Source organism: Schistocerca piceifrons, chromosome 6, assembly GCF_021461385.2.
Source record: "Schistocerca piceifrons isolate TAMUIC-IGC-003096 chromosome 6, iqSchPice1.1, whole genome shotgun sequence".
Taxonomy (NCBI): Eukaryota; Metazoa; Arthropoda; class Insecta; order Orthoptera; family Acrididae; genus Schistocerca; species Schistocerca piceifrons.
The window spans coordinates 174171443-174194469 of NC_060143.1; the positions used below are offsets into that span (position 1 = coordinate 174171443).

General features: G+C 44.0%; 1 protein-coding gene across 1 annotated transcript in view; it reads left to right on the forward strand.

Annotated features, from left to right (window-relative positions):
* The first annotated feature begins 7191 nt into the window (after window positions 1-7191).
* Window positions 7192-23027, forward strand: part of LOC124803217 — a 163469-nt gene continuing 147633 nt past the window's right edge. Inside the window, exon 1 of the mRNA XM_047264397.1 lies at window positions 7192-7361. The gene's annotated coding sequence lies outside the window, so the exon portion shown is untranslated. The remainder of the gene's footprint in view (window positions 7362-23027) is intronic.

Below are 23027 nucleotides of genomic sequence, written 5' to 3' on the forward strand. Positions count from 1 at the left end.
GTCGCCATTATTTTATGTCCATTTTCTACGGTAAATTTACTTGGCAGTACGTTTAGTTACGGACTTGCGTTGTTAATATGCTCGGTACAGTCTCCGTTCTAAAATATTCTTCACCTTGTAAACGATTTGCGCTCAACCTAACATGGGCATTGATAAATGTCGTATGGCATTGTTGATCGCGAAACTGAACACGTTAAGCTCAGTCACTTAATTATAAAGGTACTTTTCTTTTTGCACAACGGAACCTTCCCTCTGCGAGGTGTGAGATTTGTATATTAAGTACACAGTAACTCAGTAACTATAAGGGATTGTGATGAGTGTGTGTGTGGAGCTATAGTGTCGTTTACTTTATTCATGTTGAGCTCGAAGCGGTGATCGTAGTGATTACTTAGAAGAAGAAGAAGAACTTCCTATCCGAGAGCTCTATAAGAAACTTTATTGTAGAGAAGCGGTTTTGGTAAATCTAAGTTACCATCTTCACATCGTCATAAACGTTATTAGAGACATCTTGCGCCAGCTATACACAATATCTTTCCATTGAATTTCCAGGTACATAAAACATGAAATGAGCGATACGTTGACATTACAAAATTAAAATCACTGTGTATATCACAATTCGCCAAAACATCGTTCCCAAAATGTAACCTGTCATGCCTACCAGGCGAGCCCCAAAGTAACTGAGTCGTATTTGTGTTGGTGTTAGTGACGTATAGAGGAAACAGAGAAAGTGAGCAGTGCCTTCACGTCTCGAATAGTACTAGCAGGAGCGACGAGTTTAACATTCTTCTGCGCATGTCACATGCATTCTGTTCGTTGAGGAGACGATTGGAAGCCGTCCGCTGTGGCCGAGCTGTTTTAGGCGCTTCAGTCTGGAACCGCGCGACAGCTACGGTCGCAGGTTCGAATCCTGCCTCGGACATGGATGTGTGTGATGTCCTTAGGTTAGTTAGGTGTAACTAGTTCTAAGTTCTAGGGGGCTGATGACATCAGATGTTAAGTCCCATAGTGCTCAGAGCCATTTGAACCATTTTGAACTATTGGAATTTAATTTAGAACATCAGTGCAACGCCTGTTAATCCTGAATTGTTCTCCACTATTCTCACTCGAACCAGTTATCATCGACTACAGACGAAGAGCTAGTTACCTCTGTTATGGATGGTGCTCACATTAGATGACAGAGTTAAGCGTTATGACATAGCTTCAGGCTGTAACTAAACTGCTGCGAGTACGTATATCGTACAAGACAGACAGAGAGATGCAGTATTTATTGAATTCCTAAAAGTATTTGGCTCGATACTATACCAATTCTTATTACTGGAAGCACAATTATTTATAAAACGAAATTTGTGACTGGACTGAGAGTCTCTTGGGAGTGAAAACGAGTTTGCTGCCTTGGTTAGATAGGCATCGATATATGTAGAAACAACTACAGGTTTCTGATTTGAAATCGGTGCAAATATCCGCAACATCCTTTAAATGTTCAGGAGTGTACAGTTAGCGAAGCCTAGAAAAGTCGTATCCTGTGACTACAATATCAATAAGTCACAAATGGCGTAAGTGAATTCTTACAAATAACCGGTAGCAACAGTTTGTATGTGACCACATAGTCTCAATCGTTAGTAAAGCAAGTGGCAGGCCTCGATTCACTGGTAGGAACCGGAATGTCGTTAGTCAGCAGAAAAGACTGCTTATAAAACATTTATGAGACGTATCCTACAAATGTAAATTGTTAAATGCAACGTGGTGCAAAACGTTTGAAATTCTGCGAAAAACAGGGTTAATGTATAAGGAGGGACAGGTAACGTGCAATATGCACAAGAACCAAAAGGGAACAATAAGACTGGAAGATCAAGAAGAAGCTCAAATTAAAAAGTTTGTAAAACAAGGATGTAGTCTTTATCCCCTACTGTTCAATCTGTTCATCGAAGAAGCAATGACGGAAATCACAGAAAGGTTCAAGTGTGGAATTAAAAGTCAGGGTGAAAGGATATCAACGATATGATTCGCTGATGACATTGCTATCCTCGGTGAAAGTGAAGTAGAATTATTACAGGACCTTCTGAATGGGATGAACAGTCTAATTAACACAAAATATGGTATGAGAGTAAATTGAAGAAAGGCGAAGATAGTGAGAACTAGAAGAAGTGAGAACAACGATAAACTTAGGATTGGTGATCATGAAGTGTATGAATTTAAGGAAGTCTGCTACCTAGGAAGCAAAATAAACCGTGGCGGACGGAGAAAGGGGACATAAAAAGCAGACTAGCACTGGCAAAAAGGACGTTCCTGGCCAACAGAAGTCTACTGGTATCAGACATTAGCTTTAACCTGAGGAATAAATTTCTGAAAATGTGCGTTTGTATGGTAGTGAAACATGGACTGCGGGAGAACCGGAAAGAAGAGAATCGAAGAATTTGAGATGTGCTGTTGCAGAAGAATGTTGAATATTAAGTGGACTGTTAAGGTAAGTAACGAGGAGGTTCTCTGGAGAATGGACGAGGGATGGAATATGTGAGAAATACTGACAAGAGGAAGGGGCATGATGGTAGGACATGTGTTAAGACACCTGGGAATATCTTCCGTGGTATTAGAGGGAGCTGTAGAGGGCCAAAACTGTAAGGAAAGGCGTTATTGGAATACATCTGAGATGATGAGCTTTGTGCTGTGTGCGGGGGGGGGGGGGGGGGGGGGGAGGGAGGAATTCGGGGCGAGTCGCATCAAAGCAGTCAGAGGTGTGATTAGAAAACAAAATATTTGCTCGTCTGTGAAGGGGGAGAGACTCCATTTTAGGGGGTGGACTAGTAGGAAATACTGAACGTGTCAAATAATCGCAGCATGCTTAGTTACAGGTATGTTTGATTCATATGACAGCGTCACAGAAATGCTGAGAAATCTCAGTTGGCAGGTGGCTGAAGACAGATTCCAGCTACTTCGTGAAAGCCCATTCAACCACTTCATGAAAGCCCACTTAACAACTTTTCATGAACCTAGGTATTTCAACAGCCCCCTACATATCGCCCAAGTAGGGACTGCGAAAACAACAGGCGGTCAAATACAGCGTGTGCAGATCTATTAATCTCTCAGACCCCAATAGGAAACACGGATAAACCGTAATATACGATACAATAGGAAGTGCAACTGACCCTCTCCCATTCACTTCGAAAACGTTTGCAGATTGTGGATGTAGACGTAGTCATAAAGTTTTAATTATCGCATTTATGCGTCCATGAAACTTAGTGTAGTATTAGTTCTTCTCTTATCTTCGCCCTCAACGGATTACATTTTCCCAACGATCGCTGATAGTATTATGCCTTCTCTGTTTATTCACCCTTGAAAGCATTACATTTTTCCAGTGATGGATATCTTGGCGGAGACCTCGACTGTGGAAATCTTGTAGTTCGAGAAATGTTACACCTAACAGAGCACCTCGTGTTCATTCTGAAAACGTCTGACGTGGAATGGTTTCTTCATAGGAGAATGGAGGAAGAAATTTCACCCTGGGAAGGGGGGAGGGGGTGGGGAAACAATATTTGGTAGCCCAAAGAAAGAGTACGCGTGCGTGTACTGCCACAATGAGCTAGGGCGTTGTAGTGGAGCAAAACTACCCCATTTGGACTGCTTCCCCGGGCGCTTCGTCTTCACAGCCTGCCGAAAACTTGTCAAGAGAGTTCAGTAGTATGGTCCTCTGACGGTTTACCCCTTACGAGCATAATACGAGGCCGTCCGGGGTGGCCGAGCGGTTCTAGGAGCTACAGTCTGGAACCACGCAACCACTACGGTCGCAGGTTCGAATCCTGCCTCGGGCATGGATGTGTGTGATGTCCTTAGTTTAGTTAGATTTAAGTAGTTCTAAGTTCTAGGGGACTGATGACCTCAGATGTTAAGTCCCATAGTAGCGAGAGCCTTTTGAACCATAATACGAGGCGCATTAAATAAGTAATGCAACACTTTTTTTTCTCAGCCATCTTCGGTTGAAAAATGTGGAATCTGCTGTGGGATATCGTAGTAAATTCCCGTTTCAGTCCCTGGGGCACTATACGTAGCCTTCAAAATAGGGTCTGTAACGTTGGTACGTTCCAAGCCGAGAGCTATCATTGACTTCCATTTGGCGGAAAACCAGAGTATCACAGATGTTCACAGGCGCTTGCAGAATGTCTACAGAGACCTGGAAGTGAACAAAAGCACGGTGGGTGGTTGGGTGAGGTCTCTGCCATGATGGCAAAAAGGTCACACAAATTCATCTGATCTCCCACGTGACAGCTGGCTGCACACAGCTGTGACTCCTGCAATGTTGGAACGTGAGGACATTTTCATTCGAAGTTATGAAAGAATCACAATGCAACATCCTGCTACCCGACTAGATGTCTCTGTTGGGAGTGTTGACACACTCGTCCACCAGCTGTGGTTTCTCGCCGCCTAGTAGAACACCATAAAGAGCAACGAGTTTTGCCCAATGAAGGAGACACTCCACAAGAAGCAGTACGTGCATGATGGGGCGGTTATTGATGCAGCAAAATGTTGGCTCTGGCATCGAGCAGTAGAGTGGTACGATGCGGACATACAACTCCCCCGCCCCCTCAGTAAGGTGGCGCTAAGCTCTTGCATTGAATGGAGATTATGTTGGAAAATTGGGTTTTGTAGCCAAATGGAAAATGGAAATAAAGTCCCATGCTTCTTGACAGAGCGTAGGGGAACCATGCGGGAGACCCGCACCGCCGTACTTGGCAAGGTCCTAATGGAGGCGGTTTGGCGTTGCCTTTCTCCAACCGTAATGGGGATGAATGATGATGATGAAGACGACAAACAACATCCAGTCATCTCGAGGCAGGTGAAAAATCCCTGACCCCGGCGGGAATCGAACCCTGGACTTCGTACTCGAGAAGCGAAAACGCTACCGCGAGACCACGAGCGGCGGATTTTGTAGGAAAAAGAGCGGGGAATAATATGATGTATCGGACTACCGATTAAAACGAACCAGCTTTCAGAAAAAAATGTATTGCATTACTTTCTGAACGCCTGTCTATGTTAGCACCACAACATAGCAGTCCCATACACTCGACATTACTTTGACGGTTGGGCGGATCACCGTCTTTTTTGGCGGTGGCGAATCCACATGTCTTCATAGTTTGCTTTGCTCCACTGTGGGCCTCACGTCCATAATGACTCAGTCATATGGACTTGCCCGACATAGCCGTACCATTTCCACTAACTCCCTCGGTTCGGTGGGCTTTTTGAATGTAAGTTGGCCGTCGTGCCAACAAATGTCTAGCGACTTCCGTGATGTCAAAATACAGTGCACTTCGTTTAAAAGTGAGCCTCGACTTACTTTCGCTTTCTACATTGTCGACTGTGTTAGAACAGTCTTGGAGCACTGAAGCCTACACTTCACATGCCATATTCTGTTTTCGACAGAGGAATGGTCTGCCACTTGGTTTTAGTCATACGGATTTGTTTGCCCACAACAGATGGATGTACTCTGCCTGCCCACTGTGTCCCTTCATGATACTTTTTGCACACTTCCACCACATCAGCATGGGTTGCTCTGACATCATTTCTCTTCAAATCCAGAAAACGGATTATCATACAATACTCCACTTTATTAATCGATTGCTCCATTTTGTTTTACCTCTATAGGGGCATGCTGCAGAGGCTGGCTTGCGAGTAGTCCAGTGTCTAAGAGTACTGCAAAATGGACCTGCAAACCAATAAAACGTTAAATACACCACTGGCCATTAAAATTGCTACACCACGAAGATGACGTGCTACAGACGCGAATATTAAGCGACAGGAAGAAGATGCTGTGATATGCAAATGATTCATTCACACAAGGTTGGCGCCGGTGCTGACATGAGGAAAGTTTCCAACCGATTCCTCATACACAAACAGCAGTTGACCGGCGTTGCCTGGTGAAACGTTGTTGTGATGCCTCGTGTAAGGAGGAGAAATGCGTACCATCACGTTTCCGACTGTGATAAAGGTCGAATTGTAGCCTATCGCGATTGCGGTTTATCGTATCGCGACATTGCTGCTCGCGTCGGTCGGTCGAGATCCAATGAATGTTAGCAGAATATGTAATCGGTGGGTTCAGTAGGGTGGATCCGAACGGCCTCGTATCACTAGCAGTCGAGATGACAGGCATCATATCCGCATGGGTGTAACGGATCGTGCAGCCACGTCTCGATCCCTCAGTCAACAGATGGGGACATTTGCAAGACAATAACCATCTGCACGAACAGTTCTACGATGTTTGCAGCAGCATGGACTATCAGCTTGGAGACCACGGCTGCGGTTACCCTTGTCGCTGCATCGCAGACAGGAGCGCCTGCGATGGTGTACTCAACGACGAACCTGGATGCACGAATGGCAAAATGTCATTTTTTCGGATGTTCCAGATTCTGTTTACAGCATCATGATGGTCGCACCCGTGTTTGGCGGACATCGTGGTGAACGCACATTGGAAGCGTGTATTCGTCATCGCCATACTGGCGTATCACCCGGCGTGATGGTATGGGGTGCCATTGGTTACACGTCTCGGTCACCCCTTGTTCGCATGGACGGCAGTTTGAGCAGTGGACATTACATTTCAGATGTGTTACGACCCGTGGCTCTACCCTTCATTCGATCCCTGCGAAACCCTACATTTCAGCAGGGTAATGCACGACCGCATGTTGCAGGTCCTGTACGAGTCTTTCTGGATACATAAAATGTTCGACTGCTGCCCTGTCCAGCACATTCTCCAGATCTCTCACCAATTGAAAACGTCTGGGCAACGGTGGCCGAGCAACTGGCTCGTCACAATACGCCAGTCACTACTCTTGATGAACTGTGGTATCGTGTTGAAGCTGCATGGACAGCTGTACCTGCACACCCCATCCAAGCTCTGACTCAATGCCGAGGCGTATCAAGGCCGTTATTACGGCCAGAGGTGATTGTTCTGGGTTCTGATTTCTGAGGATCTATGCACCCAAATTGCGTGAAAATGTAATCACATGTCAGTTCTAGTACAATATATATGTCCAATGAATACCCGTGTACCATCTGCATTTCTTCTTGGTGTTGCAATTTTAATGGCCAGTAGTGCACATAACTGTAGTTTACCGCGCTGATGTAACATTATGGCAACCTTCCGCTGATGTGGCGGCGTCAGCTAGCAGCAGCTGGAAGTGTGTGTGTTGTTGTTGTTGTGCGCAGGGCTGGCAGGCGGTCACGGGCCGTGCCCGCCGCGAGCAGAGACCGCCCCCGCCGCCCGCGCGGCCACGCCTCCTAGACGGTTGGCTCTGCCGCCACCCACGGACCCAGCAGCACGTGTCTCCAATCGCGCCTCGGGCAGCCGCAGCTGACGCCGCCTCGTAGACCTTCCGGTGAGTACCGCGCCCGCAGTGATGGCATCTTCTCTTACCTGCGGTACACATATGTGGCTGCCTCTCCTAACTCCCTACTCCAGCTCACTGCCGCTGCCGAGTTAAGAAGACGCATGGGTCGGTTGTCGAAAAATTGTGCATAAAATGGACTCTGCAGAACACCCGGAATGACAATATTAATGACTTGATGAGGAATTTTGCGAAATTTTGTAAATCTGAAATAGCCATGGTCGCAAGTACTTCTTTATTTTCCACAGCTCGTGGTCGTGCGGTAGCGTTCTCGCTTCCCGCGCCCGGGTTCCCGGGTTCGATTCCCGGCGGGGTCAGGGATTTTCTCTGCCTGGTGATGACTGGGTGTTGTGTGCTGTCCTTAGGTTAGTTAGGTTTAAGTAGTTCAAAGTTCTAGGGGACTGATGACCACAGATGTTAAGCCCCATAGTGCTCAGAGCCGTTTGAGAGATTTTTAAACTTCTTTATTCAATTACCGGTTTCTATCATCATGATCATCTTCAGAGTGGTCTAAAAGAAGAAAATGCACATATTTATAAAAAAAATGTAGCTAATAGTAGGCTATTAGCTATTACAAGCTGTATCTTAATAAACATTGTCTGGACGGTTAGCAAATATACCTGTCTTTATGAAGTTAACAGAGTAAGCAAATAAAATATATAGCCATAAATTTCAGGCGTCTGTAGAATACAAAAGAGAAGTTTTCTCTAGGACAAACGGGCAGGATTGTTAACGTTAGGTTCAAAGAACACACACATCCACCAAAGAGAGCTGCATTTGGACAGCACTTGACTGCGCACAACCATATTGTAACTAACGTACATTACAATATGCACACTGCACCTAAGGTAGCTCTATTCAGTGATTTGGAAGAAGTAGAGATTTATCTTCCCAATGAACAGAATGAATTTACACCCACCGCCTATTTTTCATTATATGACAGGATGTTGGATGTCTTTTGTACTAGTGGCGCGCTGTTTCTTCCCCGATTCTGCGCTTCTCACATATCCTTCTCTCGGATTCGGCGAATCTGCCGTGACCACTGCCTCTTTTTTATCATGTTCTGATACGTATGGTGCTTTCAGTTCGCTTATTTGACCTGTTGTGTCGGTAGCTGGGCCGACACCGTGAAGTTGAGATGGCTGAAAAGGCACTCTAGACTAACGCAGACGGGCGTGATGTACTGGAACAGGATACGTAATTAATGTTAGGAAGAAAAGTACGGAGCATGTTTAATACTTAACTTTACTCATTCCTTGTGGTACTTCGATCTTGACGATACACAGAAGACTTTAAGTACAATCACTGTATGGCTAATGGCGCCTTGCTAGTTCGTAGCCATTAACTTAGCTGATGGCTATTCTGTCTCTCGGCTAATGAGAGAGAAAGGCTTCGTACAACTGGGCGGTAGCTAGGTTCTCGTACAACTGGGCGGTAGCTAGGTTCTCGTACAACTGGGGCGAGTGCTCTCTCGTATCACGAGACCTGCCTTGGTGGTGGCGCTAGGTCTGCGATTACACAGTGGCGACACGCGGGTCCGACATGTACTAAATGGACCGCGGCCGATTTAAGCTACCACCTAGCAAGTGTGGTGTCTGGCGGTGACACCACATGACCTTTGTGTACGTCACAGACACCCACTAGGAACCAGCTTTAGAGCTTCAGAGTTCTTATTATCTGTATTTCTGATTCTGTCCGTTTGCATTATGTCTTGGGCCCGCACAGTCCGCAGTTTCTTAGATTCGTTATTGATATGCACATATGCCCGCGATGCCTATGATTTTTTAATCCTTTAAGATGCTGCTGTCAAATAACTTTATTGAACTGTGATGACTGGGTGTTGTGTGCTGTCCTTAGGTTAGTTAGGTTTAAGTAGATCTAAGTTCTTGGGGACTGATGACCATAGATGTTAAGTCCCATAGTGCTCAGAGCCATTTTTGTATTTCATAGACTCTTATTTGCAGGTATCTTTTATATTTTAAACTAACATTTCCCTGTGGGCCCATGTTAAAACTCTAGCTCTTTCTTTAATTGCATTTTAATATGTCCGATTAGTTTTGTGCAGAATGTGTACGATCATATTTCTGACTTTTTATCACACCATTGGAAACTACCTTCGGTCCGCAACGCCCAGCAGCCACACTCCCTCAGCTGTTTGCACTATAGTTGCAAACACAGTGCGCCAGAGACGAACCGACCTTATGCGCCATGAATGTTTACCATTTTATCATGCTTTTCCTCTTTGTGACGATGTCATTTACGGTTATGTGTTTTATTTTCTTACTCCGTTAACTTCATGAAGAGAGATATGTTTGCCAACATTCCAGACCATGTACGAGTATATTACTATACTGCTTGTAATAGTTGATAGTCTATTATTATGCCCATTTTTTCATAAACATTCACATTCGCTCTTGCATTCGCTCTTGTTAGATCAATCTGAAGATGATCACAACGATCGAAACCGGTATTTGAACACACAAATACTATGGCTATTCGGAAAGTAAGTTCCGATTGATCGCGAAATGGAAACCACTGTGAAAATCAGAAATATTTTATCTGCAACAGTTAGCTACAGCTTCCAGCCACTGCTCTACATAGTCACCACTCCGATTTAGACATTTCTCGTAGTGTTGTACCAACTTTCCAATACCCTCATCATAGAAGGCAGCCGCCTGTACTTCCCGTCAATTTTCTCCGCTCATCTATAGCTGTGCGAAAATGTTGTCTTCATAGCCAATAGTTAATGTGAGCAGAGATGAAACACAGAGGGAGCCAGTAACGGGCTGTAGTGTGGGTGATCAAACACTTCCCATCGAAAACGCTGCAGGAGCATTCTCATTTCCCCTGCAGATTGCGACAGAGAATTGTCACGAAGTAGGAACCGTGTGGCAGTTCTGTTATGTAGGCTGCATAACATCAGGCGAAATCTCTCACCAGGACCTCATACTTGGCGGGAGGCACTATTTTCTACTCTTCTTTATGTGCTCACCATGAGCTCAGAACTGAAAAGAGCGAAGTGACGCAACCGACAGGCATATTAGAGACACTGTCGAACACACATGTGCGAAGCTTTATTAGATTTTCATAGTGGTTTCCATTTCTTGACCGATCGGAACTTACTTTCCGAATATCTCTCGTATTTGCGTTCAGAGAATGTTATGATTTTTTCAAAATTATTAATAAATTATTTACAATAATGCATAATACATCACTTTAGCACTACGCACCAGAAATGTGATTTACATGATATAGAATCGGAGTGTGCTCTCGGCATTATCAGTATTTCATTAGCATTACGACTGTGAACACAGTTTCCCAGACTACAGCTATGCGAACATGTAAACGAATGAGAGCCTGTTGTTAAGAAGGTGAATGTTTCCGTTGTTTTGTGTCCCTAGTGAAGGGTCTTTCCCTTTCTGTCTTGCATTGCTCAACTTCCTGTGGTTTGTCGGCTCCACCCATGGACTCAAGATCCGTGTCGAGCTTACTGTCATCATCAGGTATGACCTGCCTGTGAATTGAGCATTTTTTATTGTTATTTTTTGTTCTGCTTGGTACAGCCGATCAGTCAGCAAGCTTACTCATATGGGCTAGCCCTAAAGCCAGCACCTGAAAAGTGTCCTCTGTTACAGCCTGCAATTTTCTAAAATTCCTTGCCATTTTGAGACTGATGCCATGCAAATTTGTTTTCTGAAAACTATGTAACTATGTAATGAACTATGAAATTGACAAACCCCAAAGTAAAAATATAAAAGTTTTTTCGTGAAATGTTGTTTGGTTGGGGTGAAGGGAGACGGAGGGGGGAGGGGCGATGGGGGTAGCTGCACGGGGACAGTGGAGAGCAGCTTGTTTGCTCATCAGTTTGCAGGAAGACTGTACGCTTATCTCCTGCTGCCGATTGCAAGCTTTACTTTGCTAGAAAATATCGTAAACTTTTATTCTTTATCATATGCTATGCTAGATACCTTAAAATGTAAGAAAGCTAATGGCAGCATTCCATATATCACAATCATAACCCGCGAAATTACGGTAATGTTGTTGTCTTCATAGAGCTGGAAACTGGGGACGGCAGCATCGTATAATTTGTACGGACGATAAATACGATTTACTCACTTACTACTTTTCTTCCACTGAGCTCTGTTTATTGTTCTAATTTAACTGCAGTCGATTTTGGAGTAAAAATGTGCCTTTAGCTGTTGAATGAATCTGGCGTTTTAGACAAACATGAGAGTCTTATGGGTTGCACTAGATCAGCGGTTCCAACCTTTCTTAGACTATTATGCCTGAGTACAATTTGACCCCCACCTTATCGCCAAGTTTAGCTCCTAACTAAACTGGCGAATGAAAATGATGAAAGATGAATGATATCTGGTTTGTGTGTGTGTGTGTATGTGTGTGTGTGTGTGTGTGTGTGTGTGTGTGTGTGTGTGTGTGAATGAGGAAGGAATTCGTGGGGGATCGCAAGTGCAACCCACAATTCCTTCTCAGATAAGAAAGCTGAATATCCACAATAAGGGTAGACACTTGTACAATTTATTTCCCCTGCATTACTCATCTCCTTTGCGGTACTTGCTGGACCTGTACACTACAAACCCATGTAAAATCAACCGAATTAAAATCCATGCACCGTACTTACTGTTCGTAACTCACTTGAGTTCTGCACTACTGACTTCTGAACTGGCGAAATTGGAAGACTTCAGGCTTTTAATGCTTTGTGCCTGACCACAGCCACTAATAGTCATAGCAAAAATAATTATAACAATACAGTGTACAACAATGTATTAGCCCTTACGTAATTACTGCTCTGTCGTGCTGTCAATTAATTCATTTATTTGTTTATAAGCGAGTAATGAAGCAATTTCTGAACTACTGCAGGCATCATCTACAACTTGGAGAAGACTTTTGAAATATTTAGCATACGGTATGTATATTGACTCACTTTTATCATCAGCGATGTACGGGAGAAAGCATTACATATGTATGTATTTGGGGGGTTATGTCGGGAAACTGTAACCTCCACTGCATTAATGCTACTACTGGAGAAAAAGTAACTATTGATAACTTATACACTGAAGAGACAAAGAAACTGGTACACCTGCCTAATGTCTTGTAGGGCCCCGCGAGCACACAGAAGTTCCACAACACGACGTGGCATGAACTCGACTAACGTCTGAAGTAGTGCTGGAGGGAACTACATCATGAATTCTGCAAGGCTGTCCATAAATCCGTAAGAGTACGAGTGGGGAGACCTCTTCTGAACAGCACATTGCAAGGCATCCCAGTTATGCTCAATAATGTTCATGTGTGGTGAGTTTGGTGGCCAGCGGAAGTGGTTAAACTCAGAAGAGTTTTGCTGGAGCCACTCTGTAGCAATTCTGGGGTGTAGCATTCTCCTGCTGGAATTGCCCAAGTCCGTCGGAATGCACAATGGACAGGAATGGATGCAGGTGTCAGACAGGATGCTTACGTGCGTGTCACCTGTCAGAGTCGTATCTAGACGTATCAGAGGAAACATATCACTCCAACTTCACACCCCTCACACCACTACATAGCCTCCACCAGCTCGAACAGTCCCCTGTTGACATGCAGGGGACAGGGAATCATGAGGTTGTCTCCGTACCCATACACGCCCACCCACTCGATACAATTTGAAATGAGACTCGTCCGACCAAGTAACATGTTTCCAGTCATCAACAGTCCAATGTCGGTGTTGACGGGCCCAGGTGAGACGTAAAGGTTTGTGTCGTGCATTCATCGAGGGTACGCGAGTGGGCCTAAGCTCCGGAAGCCCATATCGATGTTTCGTTGAATCGCATGCTGACGCTTGTTGATGGCCCAGCAATGAAATCTGCAGCAAGTTGCGGAAGGGTTGCACTTCTGTTACGTAGATCAATTCTCTTCAGTAGTCGTTGGTCTCGTTCTTGCAGGATCTTTCTCCGACCGTAGCGATTTCGGAGATTTGATGTTTTACCGGATTCCTGATATTCACGGTACACTTGTGAAATGGTCGTACAGAAAATCCACACTTCATCGCTACCTCGGAGATGCTGTGTCCCATCTCTCGTGCGCCGACTATAACACCACGCTCAAACTCAATGATATCTTGATAACCTGCCGTTGTACCAGCAGTAACCAATCTAACAATTGGACCAGACACTTGTTGTCTTATATAGGCGCTGCCGACCTCAAAGCCGTATTCTGCCTGTTAACATATCTCTGTATTTAAAAAAGCATGCCTATATCAGTTTCGTTGGCGTTTCAGTGTATAATCAATATTAGAGTCTTACAAAGTTGTGATAGTAATAATGATCTTTTGAAAATAATTTAGTTTCGTTACTGGACAGAATCGAATCGTTTAGTTTTTACCCCTCAGAAAATTTCATTTTCCCCTTTAGTGGGTAATTCCCCAGGTTGTGAACCATTGCACTAGATGATGTTGACGTACATTTACAGGATATACATCGATGGGTGTTGTTTATCCTTTGGAGTGCAAAACGGGAACGAATCTGCGTGGTGTGGATTAGAAAAGTACTTGGCAGGTGTCTACAGATCCATGGCATCAGATTTCTATGCAAAGGCCACGCAGTTTCCGTAAATTTCGTGCCAGTGGTTTGTGAGCGTGGAGCTGGCGCCCCATAGCGTCCGGGCTGTGTTCGTCTGGGTTCAGTTCAGGCCACTGTGGTAGCCAAGATGTCTAGGTGAGTTCACCAACATTCTCCTCAAGCACTGTACAACACTGTACCTCAGTTATGGCATTGCAACTCGGACAGATACTCAGCCGAAAGATACCATAGCCGTCGAGGATGACATCAAGCATGAATGGTTGTCAGTGGTCCACAGTACTGTTCACGTAGTCCATCGTTGTCGAGGTATGTTTGATCACTACTACAGGTTCAATGGAACTCAGGCGAATGTCCCTCATAGCATAATACTGTCCCAAACTACCTGCGACATGTTTCTAGCAGCCGTTCGCCTGAATGACGACGCATCCAGGTACGACCATCGATCTGGTGCCTCATCCAAGAAGGTGACAAATTTCCATTGGTCCACGATCAGATCTGGATTATCCTGAATTCGCTGATAACGTTACTGATGTCGATGGTTCAACTTGGAAACACCAGGGAGTCGTTTGCTGTGGAGTTCCATGTTCAACAGTGCGCTCTGAAACATCTACCCCTGCATCAGCATTGTTATCATATCTTCCACAGAAATACTGCTCTTTACAGAGTGGATGAGCACAGTTTATGTGATGAGGCACCGACGCCCAAGACGTTGGCTCTTACTACTCCTTTCACTTTCCATAAGCCACTATCCAGTGATACGACAGTAACACGCCAGCTTCGCCATTTCCGAGATGGTCCTTCCCAGGGCTGAGGCCATAACTATCAGCCCTTCGTCAAAGTCGATTATCTTGGCGAAAGCGTTAATGAGGTATTTCAAATCAGGTTTTGGCAGTATTTGATGGGTCTTTAGATAACAGTAGAACAAGTAATCTGCGCGTTCTCTGGCAGTCGGAATAACTGTGTGCAGAAATACACGCATCGCAGTTTATCCACGTACTTTAGTTTGGGTCCATCTCTGTAGATGTGACCTGAAGCCGGTGGTGGTGATGCTATTTCATGGAACGTGGGCACTGCGATCGCCTGCAGGCGGGACACGGTGAAGGCAGTCGCGCTGTTTGGAGCAGGGCAGACACCAGACAGCAGAGCAGGCCCCGTTGGGTTCGGCAGGCCGCGCGTTACCCGCGCTGGCCGCAGCGGCGCCACTAAGTGGTGCGTCTGGTTCTGGTTTGGGCGCTGCTAGCCTAACCCCGAGGTCAACGTGCGCTGCGCGCCGCGGCACTGCGCTGACTCACCGCGCAGACATAGTGCAGGCGCCGCGACAAGCCGGGCCGGCCTGTTCCGATCGCCGCCGCGCTCACTGCACATTCTATTAAAATATTTTCTTTCTTATTTTACCCTGCCACGAGCGACGAAGTTATTGGGGTTAGCTCGATTCTGCAGCAGGAGTTCCCATCTCTGTCGCTCAGTTGAAGATCGGAAAGTATTGATACGACAGTTCGACAAGGATCTATTTTGGGACCAACTGATTTTATCTCTGTGACAGAACCATTTCCTTCTCTTTCTGACAAATTAATTTCATCTCTGTATCATAACTATCTCCCAAACACTCCATAGATAGACATGAGTCATTCAGAAAATAAAATCAGAATACGAATAACTATGATGTGAGGTGAGTTATTCTTGTTTTACCATTTTATGGACGGCAAAGTCATTAGAATAGAAACCGTTAGCTCACCAGTAATGTTAAAGGCCGTATTCCCGTTCCCCAGCTGCAACTAGGGACGTATTGATACCACACTTCCACAAGGATCTATTCTGGGGCCAATTTATATAAGCTCTGAGACCAATTTCTTTTCTATTATTCAAAAAAACTAATTTTATCTCTTCATTGTAACCATCTCCTGAACATTCCTTCATAGATATACACGTCCGCCCCGGTAGCTGAGTGGTCAGCGTGACAGACTGTCTATCCTAAGGGCCCGGGTTCGATTCCCGGCTGGGTCGGAGATTTTCTCCGCTCAGGGACTGGGTATTGTGCTGTCCTAATCATCATCATTTCATCCCCATCGACGCGCAGGTCGCCGAAGTGGCGTCAAATCGAAAGACCTGCACCAGGCAAACGGTCTACCCGACGGGAGGCCCTAGCCACACGACATTTCCATTTATAGATATACATGGGTCATTCAGAAAATATGCTCCAGTGTCCAATAAAGAAAATCAAAATAGCTGTAATATCTACATCTACTTCGACATGGATACACTGCAAATCACACTTAGGTGCCTGGCAGAGGGTTCAGTGAATCAGCTTCACAATAACTAACTAGGATATAAATTGAATTTTACAGACAGCAAAGTCGTTAGAACAGAAACGTTAGCTTACTTGTAATGCTGAAGACCATATTCCCTTCGCTCAGCAGTAACTAGGAAGGTACTGATACCTCAGTTCCACAAGGATCTATTTTGGGACTAGCTGATTTTATCTCTGTGACATAACAATTCTCTTCTCTATCAATCAGACAAATTAATTGTATATTTATATCATAACTATCTCCCAAACATTCCTTCATAGATACATGTAGGCCATTCAGAAAATGTGCTGCAAAGTCCAATAAAGAAAATCAAAATAGCAATAACTATGAAGTTAGATCAGTTATTATTGTTTTTCCGTTTCATGGACAGGAAAGTCGCTAGAATAGAAATGTTAACTCACTTCTAATGTCAAAGGCCGTATCCCTGTCGCTCAGCTGCAGCTAGGAACGTATTGATACCACAGTTCCGTAAGAATCTATTCTGGGGCCAGTTGATTTTAGCTTTGTGACATAATCGATTTCTCTTCTTTTGTTAAGACAATTTTATTTCTGCATCGTAACCATGTCAACAGTCCTTTACAGGCATATGCGGGTTATTCAGAAAATACACTTCAGTCGCTGATAAAGAAAATCAAAATAGCAATAATTAGGAAATAAACTGAGTTACTTTTATTTTACCGTTTCACGGACAACAAAGTTGGTAGAACAGGAACGTTAGCTCACTTTTGATGTTTAAGACCGTATTCCTTTCGCTCAGCATTAGCTAGGAAAGTATTGACACCACAGTTGCACAAGGACCTATTTTGGGGGCCGGCCGGTGTGGCCGTGCGGTTAAAGGCGCTTCAGTCTAGAACCGCGTGACCGCTACGGTCGCAGGTCCGAATCCTGCTTCGGGCATGGATGTGTGTGATGTCCTTAGGTTAGTTAGGTTTAAGTAGTTCTAAGTTCTAGGGGACTGATGACCACAGAAGTTAAGTCCCATAGTGCTCAGAGCCATTTTATTTTGGGTTCAGCTAATTTTATTTCTGTGACATAACCAGTTCCTTCGCTGTCAATCGGATACACTAATTTTATCTCTGCACCATAGCCATCTTCTAAACTTTCCTTCCCGTACATTGCTGATTCGGAAAATATGTTCCGACAGTGGATAAAGAAAAACAAAGCAACAATAACTACGAAATGAGTTACTTCTATTTTACCGTTTCTAGGACAGCAAAGTCGTTAGAATCACTTATAATATTCGTATTCCTGTCGCTCAGCTGTATCCAGTAAGAACTGATAACACAGTTCCACAAAATCTGTCATAAATATGTGAGGGTCATCAACAAAACGAGTTACAATGGCGATATTCAGAATAACCATAACAGCCAACACATTATTTTCTTATTTTACCGTTTCGTGGCCAACGAAATCAACTGATAATTTCCCTAAAATATTCTGCTGATAATATTTGACACAAAAGATAATAAATTCCAGCATTTATAAAAGCATACTTATTAAGTTTACACCACAGACAACATGTACAATTAAGTTATAACATATCTTTTGCACGCTGGTAGGAATCAGTTCTCAGCAGGATAATTATTCTACTAAGAGGGCGCATTTCTCCTTCAATCGGTCTACAGACCGTCGTAGATGAGAGGGGCGCCAGTCACACAGCGATTTTCGGAAGGCTCTCAGAACTGCTGTGGAACAGCCCTCTGCATACTCAGCAACCCAGCATGTGGTGCGTGGCAGGAGGTGCTTTTGATACCGCATTCATTTCTCCGCTTCCCTATTACGTTTACGAATGTCGTGTGGGAAGAAAGAGTGCCGGCCGCGGTGGTCTAGCGGTTCTAGGCGCTCAGTCCGAAACCGCGCGACTGCTACGGTCGCAGGTTCGAATACTGCCTCGGGCATGGATGTTTGTGATGTCCTTAGGTTAGTTAGGTTTAAGTAGTTCTAAGTTCTAGGGGACTGATGACCTTAGAAGTTAAGTCCCATAGTGCTCAGAGCCATTTGAACCATTTTTGAAGATAGAGTGTCAGTAATTTATCTGACTATCTCGGCATAGTCATTTCGCGACACTTGTGTGGGAGAAAGTAATATATTGCAGGCTCTTTATGGAAATTACGCTTTCGGAATTTTAGCAGTAGACATCTCCGTGATGCACAGTGTCTATATTGTAGCGTCTTCCACGGGAGTCAGGTTAGCATCCATAGCTCTTACTAAACGAACCCTTGACGAATCCACCATTCTTGACTGGACCACCTCTATAGCTTTTATCACTGAAACCGGGTAAGGATCCATACTTCATAATCGGTCGAGCGAGTCAGTCACAAGCCATTTCTTTCATTATTCCAGTGGATTCCATCCTGGCATCTGCTTTTCCTACACTTTTTCTTATGCGGTCAATCCACTTCCCATCGCATCGAATACACATATGTATTTTTTGACTGTCACTGTTTCCTGTCATTTATTACACATAGTGTTATCGAACTGTAGTTAACCTCGTCCCCGCATTTACGTGTAATACAGTACCTTTATTTTTGACGGGGCAGCTCCTAGTCTCTGTACCAATAGTTTGTCCTCTGCAGATCTTCCTGCATTTTATTACAGCCATAGAGGGTTGGAGCCTCCGCATAGACAACAGCGTTCCCCGCCAACGGTCATTGTCGTTGGTACTGGTGGACAGATAGATGCGTCCCAAATTCAGGTATACTGTGAGACAAAGCAATGCTTTCACAGCATTGAGTATTCAGAACATTTTCCATGACATTAAGGGTCCTTTCGCTGCCATAAATTTATCATCTATGGTTACAAGCGTTGTGTTTATTGTACGCAACAGCACTAAGTGGAGAGCTGTTATTGGATGTAGAGGGGCTACAAACTGAAAATACCGTAAATCGACAGACAAGGCTATCATTCTCGTGCTACAACAGTGATTGGCTGACATCTAAATATTTATTAAATTTCAGGAGTTGAGAGCGGAGTTTCATGTGTTAAAAACGTTCAAAAGCCAAGAGGTCGCATAAATATTTCTTTATTGAAAACAATCAGTTTGGACATCTTCCGGTCTTAAAAGAACTTACTGTTATGAAACGTGTTCAATATATATATACGATCAATGGACCACCCAATCGTGACTGGGCCAAATATCTCACGAAATAAGCGTCAAACGAAAAAACTACAAAGAACGAAACTTGTCTAGCTTGAAGGGGGAAACCAGATGGCGGTATGGTTGGCCCGCTAGATGGCGCTGCCATAGGTCAAACGGATATCAACTGCGTTATTTTTTCAAATAGTAACCCCCATTTTTATTGCATATTAGTGTATAATGTAAAGAAATATGAATGCTTTAGTTGGACCACTTTTTTCGCTTTGTGATAGATGGCGCTCTAATAGTCACAAACATATGGCTCACACTTTCAGGGGAACAGTTGGTAGCAGGTAGGTTTTTTAAATTAAAATACAGAACTTAGGTACGTTAGACCATTTTACTGTTAAAATGTGATACATGTACCTTTGTGAACTTATCATTTCTGAGAACGCATGCTGTTACAGCGTGATTACCTGTAAATACCACATTAATGCAATAAATGCTCAAAATGATATCCGTCAACCTCAATGCATTTGGCAATACGTGTAACGACATTCCTCTCAACAGCGAGCAGTTCGCCTTCCGTAATGTTCGCACATGCATTGACAATGCGCTGACGCATGTTGTCAGGCGTTGTCGGTGGATCACGATATCAAATATCCTTCAACTTTCCCCACAGAAAGAAATCCGGAGACGTCAGATCGGTGAACGTGCGGGCCATGTATGGTGCTTCGACGACCAATCCACCTGTCATGAAATATGTTATTCAATACCTCTTCAACCGCACGCGATCTATGTTCCGGACATTCATCAAAATGGAAGTACATCGCCATTAAGTCATGCAGTTGGGGTTGAGTTGGGGGTTGGGGTTGTTTTGGGGAAGGAGACCAGACAGCGAGGTCATCGGTCTCATCGGATTAGAGAAGGACGGGGAAGGAAGTCGGCCGTGCCCTTTGAAAGGAACCATCCCGGCATTTGCCTGGAGCGATTTAGGGAAATCACGGAAAACCTAAATCAGGATGGCCGGACGCGGGATTGAACCGTCGTCCTCCCAAGTGCGAGTCCAGTGTTTAACTACTGCGCCACCTCGCTCGGTAAGTCATGCAGTGGAACATCTTGCAGTAACATCCGTAGAACATTACGTAGGAAATCAGCATACACTGCACCATTTAGATTGCCATCGATAATATGGGGGCCAATTATCCTTCCTCCCATAATGCCGCACCATACATTAACCCGCCAAGGTCCCTGATGTTCCACTTGTCGCAGCCATCATGGATTTTCTGTTGCCCAATAGTGCATATTATGCCGGTTTATGTTACCGCTGTTGGGTGAATGACGCTACGCCGCTAAATAGAATGCGTGCAAAAAATCTTTCATCGTCCTGTAATTTCTCTTGTGCCCAGTGGAAGAACTGTACACGATGTTCAAAGTCGTCGCCATGCAATTCCTGGTGCATAGAAAAATGGTACAGATGCAATCGATGTTGATGTAGCATTCTCAACACCGACGTTTTTGGAATTCCCAATTCTCGCGCAATTTGTCTGCTACTAATGAGTGGATTAGCCGCGACAGCAGCTAAAACAGCTATTTGGGCATCATCATTTGTTGCAGGTCGTGGTTGACGTTTCACATGTGGCTGAACACTTCCTGTTTCCATAAATAACGTAACTATCCGGCGAAAGGTTCGGACACTCGGATGATGTCGTCCAGGATACCGAGGAGCATACATAGCATACGCCCATTGGGCATTTTGATCACAATAGCCACACATCAACACGATATCGACCTTTTCCGCAATTGGTAAACGGTCCATTTTAACACGGTTTATGTATCACGAAGCAAATACCGTCCGCACTGGAAGAATGTTACGTGATACCACGTACTTATACCTTTGTGACTATTACAGCGCCATCTATCACAAAGCGAGGAAAGTGGTCCAACTAAAACATTAATATTTATTTGCGTACTATACGAATATGTAATAAAAAATGGGGGTTCCTATTTTTAAAAAAAGCAGTTGATATCCGTTTGTCCTATGACAGCGCCATCTAGCGGGTAGCGGGCCAACCATAGCGCCATCTGGTTTCCCCCTTCAAGCTAGACGAGTTTCGTTCTTTGTAGTTTTTTCGTTTAGTGCTTATTTTATATATATATATATATATATATATATATATATATATATATATATATATATATATCTTTTATAATTTGCTGCTTTTTATGCACATGACAAGTTGGCGTGAGGTCCAACTTAAAGTGAACACGTTTCATAACAAAAAGATTGTTTAAGACCTGCAAAGTGTGTCAGAACTGGTTGTTTTGAATAACGAAATATTTATGCAATCTTGGCTTCTGAATATTTTGTGCAAGTAAAACAGATCGCTCCTTTTGTCTTCTCAAAATGAGAAAATTCAGTGGAATTTCAAATTCGGTTATTCCTTTAGTGTATACTCATTTAGCTCAAGTCTGTACTATCATTTGACGGAAGTGTTGATTTAAATAATGGATTTAAGAAATATCTGAAGGATTTCCCAAACATTTTTAGATGCTTGAACGTGAACACGTACGAAACAGACTTAGTTTTCCAAAGCGGAAAGAACTGTAAACAACCACTATCGATTTACAATGAAATGAACACCCTTAGCTGCTTACAGGCGTTGACATACGTCGAAGGGGACAGATGAAAATGTATCCTTCGACCGGGGCACGAGCCCGGGATCTCTTGTTTACATGGCAGACGCTCTATCCATCTGAGCCACCGAGGACACAGACGATAGCGCGACTGCAGGGATTTATCTCTGGCCGGCCTCCCGTGAAACCCACATACTCAACGTATTGTCCCGCACTACATTCGTAGTGCCCCCGCACATTATACTCATTACTCGCGGCGCGTTGCCGATTCCCGTAAGAGTTCTGGTACTGCTTGTGCATTCGCACAGAAGAAGAAGATGGTATCTGTTCTTTAGGACATGTCTGAAAGAACAGATACCATCTTAGTATATAAATACTATCGATACCACACATTAGCTATACTTACAAAAGTTTTCCAACAGTGTAGGCCTACTCATCTACACATTATGATTTCCAAACATTTAATGGTAATTGGAATCATAATGTGAACACATGTAGACTGTGTTGATGATTTTTGTAAGTAAAGCCAATGTATGTTGTCCATATTTACGAGCCGGCCTTTATAGCCGAGCGGTTCTAGGCGCTTCAGTCTGGAACCGCGCACCGCTACGGTCGCAGGTTCGAATCCTGCCTCGGGCAAGGATGTGTGTGATATCCATAGGTTAGTTAGGTTTAAGTAGTTCTAAGTTGTTGGGGACTAATGACCTCAGATGTTAAGTCCCATATTGCTCAGAGCCATTTGAACCAACCATATTTACGACTGCGGTAGTGTACGAAAAACTGTGCTGTGTAAAACGTAAGAAATACATAGTTCTGTAAAGCAACGAAAAATTAGACTACAAATATCAGTGTCTAATGAAGAAAGACCCCAAAGACGTGCTAGCAGACGGCATTTCCTGATGTAGCCGAGAGATCAAGCAGAAATCACCACCTCTGATGATGTTTTACCTCAATAAGGCGTAACATGTCTGATGAAAAAACACGCACATTCTTGTAGTTGTAAAGACGGAACGAAAGTACCCTCAGGAATTATTTCCGTGTTGATGAATTAAGTTCTTTTCGTAGTTTT